This window comes from Nelumbo nucifera, chromosome 1, assembly GCF_055504915.1.
Source record: "Nelumbo nucifera cultivar China Antique chromosome 1, China Antique-T2T, whole genome shotgun sequence".
Classification (NCBI taxonomy): Eukaryota; Viridiplantae; Streptophyta; class Magnoliopsida; order Proteales; family Nelumbonaceae; genus Nelumbo; species Nelumbo nucifera.
The window spans coordinates 40,379,620-40,388,360 of record NC_142649.1 but is presented as its reverse complement, the minus strand read 5'-3'; the positions used below and the strand labels follow the sequence as shown (position 1 = coordinate 40,388,360).

Here is an 8,741-nt window from a genome sequence, read left to right as displayed (position 1 = left end):
TTGGGCTAGATATGTTGACGATTTACAATATATCAATGATTATGTCTGGGGTAAATGTGTACATCCATTCTTGGTTGGTAGTCTTGATCAGTTTGTTTCTGGTTGTGGTGTTGGATCGTGCGAAGCCTCATCCTCGTATAGAGATTGCCTATTTAGATGCAGCACTGTGTTGATGGTTAGTGTGGATGCCATTCATTTTTTTTATTTATTCTTTATGTTAATCTCATTCAATTGAAGATCGCTTATTGGTTGATTCCTTTTTGTAGGCATGGCTTTACGAGCACACAACGATATTCAATCCTTCAATTCCTAATGCCAGCCCTCATTTGTTTAAGTGGGGGAAGATGGAGTATCAGTGGAAGCTGAAGAGAGCTGATTTGTTGAAGAAAGCTAGGCCAGAAACGGTTCCCACTTCTGTTCCTCTACTTATGGTGTTTGTAGTTTTTATTTGTTCAGTTGTATGGAAACCGAAGGTCTCATAGGGATTTATAAACCTATTATAGGTTATTGAGATTTTGAACCCTACTAGCGAGGAGGTGGCCTTAGTGGAGGTTCGGTCGGAGGCCTGGTAGCCCTTTGTGCTTGGTGGAGGTTTACAAAGCAAGCAAGTGAATCAAATTTTATTTGAAGCTTCACTGTGAGGTAGGGCTAACTATCCCTATTATTGCCTTTCATAACCATTTGGCATTCAAATGGTCATATAATGTATACAATGCTTCCCTTTGGTTTTAGGAGATCCTTGACAAATCAAAATTTTAAAAATCTCCTAAGAGGTACTCAAGTGGTGATTGTTTCTCTATCTGAGACAAAGTTTAGATCAGAAATCTTTTAAACTTCTTAGCCATTTATCTTATTGGAATTATTTTGTCGTTCCTTCACAAGGTATTACAGGCGGCCTTTGGTTACTATGGAAGGACTATACTTCTGTTAAAATAATTGATTCCTCTAATAGATTAATCACTGCTGAAATTCAATTCAGTAATTATGTTGAGCATACTAGACCTTTTATAGGTCCCAATCAGATTCAATGCAAACCAGTAATAAAAGACTTTATTTTGGTGAAAGATAGACCATTTGAAAAAATAATTCAGCTTGCTCTATTCCAGACTAAAGTGATTACATAAATATTAGCCCACGTAACAACTTATTCCTGAATACTAGCTAACTGACCTTGACTCTAGGAAACAAAGTCATGGAAAATACTGACTCAAAACATAACAATAAATATTGAAATAACAGAAACTTCAACAAATAAACTAGCCGTTTGCTGAACTGATGCTGTCCAAGTCAATCCAGGAACTTGGGATTCTTCTTAGGAACACGCAAAGACCTTCTGGGTCTATTAATACTTCCCCCGCCAGGAGGAACCTTGTCCTCAAGGTTCAACGTAGGAAATTGAGTCTTGAGAAGTACCGCATTTTCCCAAGTAGCATCTTCAATGGGCAACTGTTTCCACTTAACTAAACATTCTTCTAAGAACTTAGAGCCCTGCTTTATCCAGCGTATCTCTAAAATCTTCTCTGGTTCCTTCTAATTGAGATCCGTCACTCCCACAGTTGTTACCATGAGATTGATTGTCGGTGTGGCATTCAAGAAGAAGCAGTTGTGGGTGTTGAGAATAGAATTTATCATATTTTTATCCCCGATTATTCTGTCTTTTATACTAAATTAGCATCTAATTAGACTCATATTTCTTGTATTTTGGTTCAGGGTATGAAAGAAGGCATCAAGAGCAAAGAAAGACAAATCGGATGATTTTTCATAGTTTCGACATCGTTCCGTGATTTGGGCCTAACTCGCGTCTCCGAACTCCGAATGGGCTGATTCAAGATCCACTGGAAAGATAAGAGAAAAATACACAACTTTCATGTTTTGGTCTTTCGCAGATTCGGCTTGCATCAAAGTCAATTCCGGGCTCGAAGTCACAGAAAATTCATAGGAAGGCCCAATCCGCAGCTGAAGCCCAACTCGCAGAAAAGCCTGGCTGAAGCCCAATTCGCAGAGGAAGTCTATTACGAATCCAAGAACAAGAAACTAAGAAGAACCCTTCTAGATTTAAATTCTTGATGTAATCTTAGAGTGATAAAAGGATTGAGTTCAAGAGATAAAGAGATAGGATTAGAATTAGGATATGACTTTCTATTTCTTGTAAAGATCAACTTCAAGAGAAAGTAGGAAACCACCCCCTCCTCCCCTTTAATCTATATAAAGGAGGGGGCGGACCAGCTTTAGGGATCACTGGGATCATTGAATCATTCAATCATTCAACTTCTTATTTGAATCAAGAAGCAAGGAGCAATTAGTCAAGAAGGGTTCAAGAATTCAAGAAACTTTAAGAAGAGGAGATCTCAACACCATGGGCGAATTCAAGAGTTCTTTCTTCCCCTTTGTTTGTTTTAATTCTTCCATCATGAACTGATTTATTTCTTGCTAGGGCTATGGAAAGCCTAACCATGTTAATGAATATATTTTTATCTTCTTGATTCATCCAAGATTGTGATTTCTATATAGTCTATGAATTATTGTGCTTAATGCAATTAAGAGCTTGGCCACCTCTTAATTGATTTGGGTTATGTGAATGAATTGAGAGAGGAATTCACATAATTGACAGAATAATTCATAGTGTGAATTGAATGGTATATAGAGATATATATACATGATTCATCTGAATTTAATGGTTTTCTTGGACTTAATGCACTTCCATCTTGAGAGTTCTACTCGAGAGATCGAAGGGTTACCTGATGGGCATAGGTTTAGTATATCTCGAGAGAGAATATTAAATAAATTTGTGAAAATCTCAGCTTATGGGAATAACAATTAGTCTTGGATAATTGGACCCATCAATATTCATTGCATTGGTTAAGTGGACCAAAAGTCCTAGCGATTCCATCATTTGCATATTCGATTAGTGATCACTCTTGTTTTTATTTTCTTTGTTCCAGTTTTATTTTCAGTAGTTCTTGCTCAATTCTAAATTTCGATTGTCCAAATAATTAAGGAAAATTGTGATTCTAATACTTATTTTGTTAAATCCCCGTGGGAACGATATTATTATACTACTTGATAACTAGTGACTTGCTAGAGTTATATATTTATAGCTATCAGCGGGCCTTGGCATTTATGGCCAGGAGTGAACCTCTCATTGCAACCAAAACAGAGACCTTGAACTCATCTCTTTTGCATTTCTTCCCAGCTCAAACGTTTAGGGGTCACCGGCGAGGTCCGCGGCGCTTGAGGGGCATTTGCAGGAGAAAGGTACTGGGGAATCGGTCGGGCAATCCTCCGCTGCCATGCGAGTTGCTCGTCCTTCATCCGTGCCAACCCGATTGCCTCCTTTAAAGTCTTGGGTTTGAACATGCGAATTCCATCTACTATTTCTGATCTCAAACCTCCCATGAAAGTGCCAACTAGGGCTTTTTGAGACCAGCTCTGTACCCGATTGCCCAATTTCTCAAATTCCCGCTGATAGTCCCGAAGGGACCCAGTTTGCCTTACACGAGAAAGAGCCACATCAAAATCTTCTCCATCCGTCGGTCTGAATTGAGCCCAAAGCTCTTCAGAAAACACGGTCCAAGTCACCGTCCGATTTTCCTCTTTGTATGTCCAGTTCAGCCATTGCCACCACTGGTTCGCTTCACCTTCCAAGTGAAAAGTCGCCAAGCCCACCTTCTGCTCTTCAGGAGTTCTCTGAAATTCAAAGAACTGAGCTACACGATTGAACCACTCTGTTGGATCATCCCCTAAAAATCGTGGAAACTCAATTTTGGTTCGAAGAGGGAGAATGTTCAGACGGTAGTTGTCTGTTTCATCCTATTGGTGCCGATGCGATTGACCCTGCTCCATTGAGTGCGAAGTTGTAGATGCTTTTGAGGAGAGAACCACGTCAAAAAGAGCCCTCAAAGACTCCTCAATCCGCTGCATTCGATCGCCCATTCCAAGCCCAAGCTGCTGCACTTCATCCTGTAAGCCTCCCAACCCTTGCAAAAGAGACGAGTTCAAGGTCTCTGTTTTGGTTGCGATGAGAGGTTCGCTCCTGGCCATAAATGCCAAGGCCCGCAACTACTTCTTCTTGAATGCCACACCGACAATCAATCTCATGGTGACAGCTATGGGAGTGACGGATCTCAATTAGAAGGAACCAGAGAAGATTTTAGAGATACGCTGAATAAAGCAGGTCTCTAAGTTCTTAGAAGAATGTTTAGTTAAGTGGAAATGGTTGCCCATTGAAGATGCTACTTGGGAAAATGCGATACTTCTCAAGACCCAAATTCCTACGTTGAACCTTGAGGACAAGGTTCCTCCTGGCGGGGGAAGTATTAATAGACCCAGAAGGTCTTTGCGTGTTCCTAAGAAGAATCCCAAGTTCCTGGATTGACTTGGACAGCATCAGTTCAGCAAATGGCTAGTTTATTTGTTGAAGTTTCTGTTATTTCAGTATTTATTGTTATGTTTTGAGTCAGTATTTTCCATGACTTTGTTTCCTAGAGTCAAGGTCAGTTAGCTAGTATTCAGGAATAAATTGTTACGTGGGCTAGTATTTATGTTTTGAGTCAGTATTTTCCATGACTTTGTTTCCTAGAGTCAAGGTCAGTTAGCTAGTATTCAGGAATAAGTTGTTACGTGGGCTAGTATTTATGTAATCACTTTAGTCTGGAATAGAGCAAGCTGAATTTTTTTTTCAAATGGTCTATCTTTCACCAAAAGAAAGTCTTTTATTACCGTTTGCAATGAATCTAATTGGGACCTATCATTGGTATCAGAGCCACAATGGCAACCCACAAAGAGCAAATTGAAATATTAGAGCAAGCTGAATTATTTTTTCAAGTGGTCTATCTTTCACCAAAATAAAGTCTTTTATTACTGGTTTGCATTGAATCTGATGGGGACCTATCAACCTTAGTTGGTATACTTGTGGTGAACATAATGTTGATAAAAGAGCAGAGTTTTGGCAGACCTCTTTACTAGGTGTTGTCATCTTATCTCGTATCCCTAGTGTGCAATTGGAGATTTAACTCAACCCTTTCCAAGGATGAAAAATATGGTGGTGATGATCCATTTGTAAGTGGAATACTTAGTTTTAGAGAGAGGCTTAAAAGAACAGGTCTTATTGATCCTGGATTCAAAGGACCTACTTACAATTGGTCCAATAAGTGTAACATCAATCAGCTAGTGTTTGAAGTACTGAATAGAGAGCTTGCTTCTACATACTGGTGTTCTATATTTTCTGGTGCTTCTGTTAACCATTTGCCGGCCACTGAAAGTGATCACTCCTCGATTCTCCTAACGATGATGCCACGTCAAAGAAATTTTTTTCAATTCAATCGTTTTGAGCTGCTTGGACTAAGGATCCAGACTTTGCTGAGGTTCTCAAAGACTTCTGGGGAAGGTTTGCTTAGCATGAGTTTCACCTCAAGTGTGGTGATTGTAATAAAGCTCTGTTTAAATGAGGATCAGCTAAGGATGACATTTATTGGAGGTAAAGGGCTCAATGTGACTGGATGACTTCTGGTGATAAGAATTCAAAATTCTTCCACTTCATGGCCATCATCAAGAAGAGAAATGAATTGTTTATTTAAAAGTCCTTGATGACAATGTTATCACCGATCGTAATGCTATTTTGAATACACTATTGCAATCATTTCTGTGTTATGCTTAGTGCTGAATCAAATGATGGTACTTTAATTTCTGCTGATAAAAATGAAGATTCATGTAGAATTCCCTCAAGTGAAGATGTCAAAGGTGTATTCTTAATGAGTCCATTGAAAGCACCGGGCTTGGATGGACTTCCAACCATGTTCTATCAAACCTCTCGGCAGAATTATTAGTAAAGAGATAACTAAGTATATTTAGAAGGTTTTCAGAACTTCTTCATTTGATTAGGTGATTAACAATAAGGGTGAGCATTGATTGGTTTGGTTTGGTTCCAAGGCAGAACCTAGAGCCTATCTTCCAGGTTTTTGAAACCGGGAGCCTACCCTGTCAAGATCAGTTCCAAGGTCTACTTGTGGAACATGTTCTTTCTTTACCCCCCCCCCCCCCTAAAAAAAAAAATGAAATGTGTTCTTTAAAAACTTGACCAACATAACCCCTATTTGTGAATTTAATCCCTCTCTAATTGTGAGGGTTGATCTATATCTATAGTACTATAATAGGAAGTGTGGAGTAGATTTTTTCCTGTATTGTGATTTTAGTCCCTCTCTAATTGCAAGGGCTACAAATTTTACATTCCATCTACTACTTTTCATCTCATTTAATTCCCTCTCATTTAGTCTTAAATTTTAGGTATTAACCAAGTGGTGACTAAGTAATTCAACCATTTGAATCAAATCAGTCAACCCATAATTTCATAGTTAGATAATAAAATTTTTAAAATATATAAATACATAAATTTTACAAAAAAAATGTGTACTTTTCTAACATTTCATATTAATCAAATTACAGAAAAATAAGTATGATAGAAAAGAATTGTTTTTATTGACAATAAAAATGAAATATAGAATTTAAAACCGACCAAAAATTAAATTGTTTAATTGTTTGATGACGAGTTAATGGTTCAACCTTTGGGCCAAATGTGTCAACTTTTGATGTAATAATTACATAATACAAATTAACAAAAAGATAAAAACACAAAAAATATGAAAAGATATAGTAATTTTGCACAAAACAATTGGACACATAATATTCATCATATTAAACAAAAAATAAGTGTGATAAATCAGAATTTTTATACACGTAGAAATATTAAGAAAATTGTAAAAAATCAAATACATATATCTACACTGCTGAATGAGCTTGTGGGACTTTCTTTTAACTAACATACTTGTTTTTTGAATTTAGTTTCTATCTAATTGTGAGGCAAAAAATATAATTTGAACTACTATTCAATTCCCTCATTAAATCTTACAATTGAGATCTTAACTCCAATTCTCTCTCATTATATCCTATATTTAAAGATTTTTCTCATCAATAAATACTATTAATTAGATCTAAATCCAATTCTTTTAGTAATCCATAACCCATGTCTTTTAAAAACAATTAACCCAAAAGTGAAACTATCTTTTGTCCACATGGTGGGTAAGCAATTCAACCATCCGAGTTAAATGGGTCAATACATGATGTATGATGAAATAATAAAAATAGAAAAAGATAAAAACATAAAAGCATGAAAAATATAGAAAACATAAACTTTGTAGAAAAATTGAACACTTTTACTATTATCATCATCATCTAAAATTGAGACATACAAATAACTTATCAATATAATTCAAATTTTGTAAATATTACTTTTACATTATTTATTATATTCAAATATTAAATTGAAGAAAAATTATCAAATCATGTGACTCAATAATCAAGTTAGACCATGATCTTGTAACCATGAGTGTTTCGATTCAAATCTTCACATCCTCAAAGTATTTTAGGATTTATTTCAAGGCAAATTTGATTCCAAGGCCGATACCACCAAGGCCAACCAAAATTGGTTCTCCACATCAGTTCGGGTAGGAAAAACCCCTAGACCCTAGAACTGCCTAGGTAGGGGTTGGTTCCAAGAATTTGGAACTAGGCTGATTTGATTTCAGTTCCATTTGATTCCAGGTAGAACCTACCCATTTACTTACCCCTAATTAACAAGACCTATCTTACTTATGTGTAAGAAATTTGATCCAAAACTCCCTTTTGACTTAGGCAAATTGGTCCATGTACTGTTTGTATAAAATAATATCTAAAATATTATTAGAAAATAGACTTAAAGCCTCTTCTCAACAAGCTCATTTCCTTGAATCAGAATGCACTCTCCCATCAAGGCACATTGTGGATAATAATTCTGTTATCCCCTAGGAAATCATTCATTTCATGAAAAGCAGGTGGTTTGCTGTTAATTACTTTATGTTAAAGCTTATCATGGCAAAAGCCTATGATCCAGTAAACTGGTCATTCTTATTGGAGGTTTTAAGTCGGTTGGAATTTGCTTACCAGGTTTTCCAGCTTGTTAAGCTCTAAATCGGTACCGCCTCCAAAGTGATTTTGGTAAATGGCCTACCTTCCTTAGGAATTCATTCCTTCTAGGACGATCAGGAAAAGCTGCCCTCTCTCCCCCTACGATTTTGTGTACGTGACTGAACCTCTCTCAAGAATCTTAACTGCAATCCAGTGGCAAGAGTTAAAGAATCTTAACTGCAATCCATTGCCTAGTCAAGCATGGCCTTTGGCTAACATTGGCAAATACTAAATAAATGGCCCAGCCTAAAACATCAAACAATGTTAGGAAAAGGTATCAGCGTGAAAAATGCCAAGTTCACCTAGCGAACATTTCTTTGTTCACATAGAAATTTCAATCTGCAAAATCTGCAAAAAAAGGTAACGGAATACATTATAAAAGAATAAGCGTACGACCAAGTACTGTATGTTTCTAAATTACATCTCCTGGAAACATAATTACATTAGCTTACATGAGAAAGTGCAACTAATCCAGAACAACCCCCCCCCCCCCTTTCCAAATAGCCAGGTTCATATGTTTGTGTAGGACCAAAACCACTAGAAGACCTTGAGCTTTCTACAATGCTGCTTTTTTTTTAATCTATTCCAGCCTCGGAAGTCAGAACCAGTAAGAATAAGCGCTTCCAAGAAGTTTTCACTATATCTGATTAACACTATGCAACCTCCGTATTTAAAAGAGATGATGCTCCGGCAGGCAAATGTAGACAAATAACCAGTGAACCATGGCAACATACAATTAGATA

General features: G+C 36.9%; 1 long non-coding RNA gene across 1 annotated transcript; it reads left to right on the top strand.

Annotated features, from left to right (window-relative positions):
* Nucleotides 1-272: 272 nt before the first annotated feature.
* LOC148803165 (uncharacterized) lies at nt 273-2,374 on the top strand. The gene is made up of 3 exons (XR_016070893.1): nt 273-404; nt 504-642; nt 1,711-2,374. It is a non-coding gene; the product is annotated as an uncharacterized LOC148803165 (long non-coding RNA).
* Nucleotides 2,375-8,741: the final 6,367 nt, after the last annotated feature.